Below are 3,998 nucleotides of genomic sequence, written 5' to 3'. Positions count from 1 at the left end.
TGGAGTAGAATGACAATGAGTAATCTTGAACTGCTCACATGTCTCCTTCATCAAATGACTGTTGAGATTAGCTCCATTGTCTGTAATAATCACTTTGGGTATCCCAAACCGACAGATAATGTTTGAATGCACAAAGTCCACTACAGCTTTCTTGGTCACAGACTTGAATGTTTTAGCCTCCACCCACTTGGTAAAATAATCTATAGCCACCAAAATGAACCTGTGTCCGTTTGATGCTGCTGGCTCAATTGGCCCAATGACATCCATGCCCCAAGCAACAAAGGGCCATGGTGCAGAAAATGTATGTAATTCGGATGGTGGAGAATGAATCAAATCCCCATGGACTTGGCACTGATGACATTTACGCACAAAACTAATGCAATCCCGCTCCATAGTGAGCCAGTAATAACCTGCTCTGATAATCTTCCTTGCTAGAACGTACCCACTTATATGCGGTCCACAAACTCCGGCATGTACCTCAGTCATGATAGATGGCCTGTCTCGCATCAATGCATCTCAACAACCCAAGGTCTGGAGTTCTTTTGTACAACACTCCCCCACTAAGGAAAAACCCGCTTGCCAACCGTCGAATTGTTCGTTTCTGATCACCTGTGGCCTGTATCGGATACACACCCATCCTGATATATTCCTTGATGTCATGAAACCACGGCTCACCATCAAGTTCCTCTTCCACCACATTACAATAAGTGTGCTGATTGCGGACCTGAATCTGCAAAAGGTCCACGTAAGCCTTATCCGGATGATGTAGCATTGACGCTAGAGTAGCCAATGCATCGGCCACTTCATTATGAATCCTTGGAATGTGCTTGAACTCTATCGACTGAAACCGCTGACAAATCTCATGCAAACATTGTCGGTACGGTATAAGCTTTAAGTTTCGTGTTTCCCATTTTCCTTGAATTTGGTATACCAGTAGGTCCGAGTCACCCATGACCAAGACTTCCTGGACACCCATATCTACAACTAATCTCAACCCCAAGATACATGCCTTATATTCTGCCATGTTGTTCGTACAATAAAAATGAAGCTGAGCTGTAACAGGGTAATGTTGCCCTGTTTCAGAAATAAGCACCGCTCCTATTCCCACGCCTTTCATGTTTGCAGCCCCATCAAAGAAAAGTTTCCATCCTGGCTTCTCAACTTGTTCCAACTCTTCAACATGCATCACCTCTTCATTAGGGAAATAAGTCTTCAAAGGTTCATAATCTTCATCAACCGGATTCTCGGCCAGATGGTCCTCCAAGGCCTATGCTTTCATCGCAGTCCGAGTCACGTAGACAATGTCACACTCTGTGAGCAGGATCTGCCACTTTGCAAGCCTCCCTGTGGCATAGGCTTCTAAAAGATATACTTTAATGGATCCAAACGAGATATGAGGTAAGTAGTATAAGATGATAAATAGTGTTTCAGCTGCTGTGCCACCCAAGTTAGGGCGCAACATGTCCTTTCAAGATGAGTATACTTAACCTCGTAGGGTGTGAACTTCTTGCTGAGGTAATAGATGGCATGCTCCTTCCTTCCAGTGATATCATGTTGACCCAATACACAGCCGAACGAATTGTCCAGTACTGTTAAATATAGAATCAAAGGTCGCCCTGGTTCTGGCAGAACCAACACGGGTGGATTTGACAAATACCCCTTTATCTTATCAAATGCCTCCTGACATTCATTTGTCCACTTGACCACAACGTCTTTCTTTAACAGCTTAAAGATAAGCTCACAAGTTGTCGTGAGTTGGGCGATGAACCTGCTGATATAATTCAATCTCCCCAGCAAACTCATCACCTCGGTCTTGTTCCTTGGAGGTGGCAATTCATGGATGGACTTAATTTTTGATGGATCCAGTTCAATACCCCGGCGACTGACTACGAACCCCAACAACTTTCCAGACGGCACCCCGAACGCACATTTTGCAGGATTAAGCTTGAGATTGTACCTGCGAAGCCTTTGGAAGAACTTTCTTAGATCCCTGACATGGTCAGATTGCTGTCTGGACTTTACAATCACATCGTCCACATACACCTCGATTTCCTTGTGTATCATATCATGGAATATTGGTGTCATTGCCCTCATATAAGTTGCCCCAACATTTTTCAAACTAAACGGCATGACCCGATAACAGTATGTTCCCCATGGCGTGATGAATGCCGTCTCTTTTGCATCTTCCTCGTCCATTAAAATCTGATGATAACCCGCGTAACAATTCACAAAAGAACCAATTTCATGTTTGGCACAATTATCAATCAGTATGTGGATGTTCGGTAATGGAAAATTGTCTTTTGGACTTGCCTTATTAAGATCCCGACAATCGACACACACCCTGGTCTTGCCATCTTTCTTCAGCACAGGCACAACATTAGCTAACCAGGTGGGATACCATGTAACCCGAACGACCTTCGCATCGAACTGCTTGGTGATCTCTTCTTTGATCTTTACACTTATATCCGTTTTGAACTTTCTCAGCTTCTGCTTGACAGGAGGGAATACCGGGTCAGTGGGCAATTTGTGAACCACTAAATCAGTACTTAGCCCCGGCATATCATCATACGACCATGCAAAAATATCCTTGTACTCAAACAATGCTTTGACTATCCCCTCCTTGAGTTGTGGCTCCAGATGAACACTTATTTTAGTTTCATGAACATTGTCTGGGTCCCCTAGATTAACTGCTTCTGGGTCATTTAGGTTAGGTTTGGGTTTTTCTTCAAAGTGACTTAATTCTTTACTAACTTCCTCATAGGCCTTGTCATCATCATATTCCCCCTCATCATCACACTCGATTTCTTGCACTATTATTTCCGAGTTAGATTGGCTTTTAAAACTGGGCCGAAGACTCCTCATGCATGTCATGCCATTGATATCAGCATAAAAAGAAGTGTACGGAAAAGAAAAGAAAAAATGGAAACAAAATTAGGAATTAAGAAATAAAAGGAATTGCATTTCATTGAATGTAAAGATAACAGGGTTTTAACTCATCCAAACAGACGGAACATAGTAACTGAATTACAAACCCTGGAATAATCCAGGTGAACAAAAGGAAAACAAAACCCACTACCATGACTCCCTCCGAGATGGAAGAGGAGTGGCTTCCCAGTTGTTGACATTAGCACATGTCCCGATGTAATGTATATCTGCTTTGCTCGACCCTTCCCCGGCCTCAACCACGTTCACCTCAGCAAATACCCTCTCAAGACCTTTCTCCAACTTCCCATTCACACCAATCAGTGGACCAAACACCTTTGCCAATAATTTCTTCCCGATACTTGGCCTTACGAAGGACCTGGACAGACGTGGAATTGGTTTGGTAAGTACCCAGACTCTTTTCTTCATCTTGCGGGCTCGTCTCACATCTGCCGCTGTAGACTTGAACCCTAGCCCAAAGTTATCTAGATTCTTGGGCAGATAAACTGGATGAACAATACCTTGCAAATCAGCACCCAACCCTTTGCCTGGTACAAACCCGTGTTTCAACATTTCAGAGGCTACCATGACAGTTGCAACTGTTATTCTGGGGACTGGGATGCTCTTCCCTTCAGGAACCTTTTCTACCGAGACTGTATCGAAAACCTGGGAAACCCACAGCCCCTTATCATCATCAGTCTCTATGAAGGGTACGATGGCATCACTTACAATGCTCATGTTGTCTTTCCTATGTACTATGATCTCTTGTCTATCCCACTCGAATTTGACCATCTGATGTAGTGTAGAAGGCACCGCTTTGGCAGCGTGGATCCATGGTCGCCCCAACAGAAGATTATAAGACACAACCACGTCTAACACCTGAAACTCCATGGTGAACTCGACCTGACCAATTTTTAATTCAAGTATGATGTCACCTACTGTGTCTGTACCACCACCATCAAACCCCCGAATGCATATGCTATTCTTATGAATTCTTTCATCATCAACCTTCAACTTGTTCAATGTAGACAAAGGACAGATATTGGCACTGGACCCATTATCAATCAGTACTCGAG

The sequence above is a fragment of the Nicotiana tabacum genome, chromosome 16, assembly GCF_000715075.1.
Source record: "Nicotiana tabacum cultivar K326 chromosome 16, ASM71507v2, whole genome shotgun sequence".
Lineage (NCBI taxonomy): Eukaryota > Viridiplantae > Streptophyta > Magnoliopsida > Solanales > Solanaceae > Nicotiana > Nicotiana tabacum.
This window is presented reverse-complemented; position numbering follows the sequence as displayed.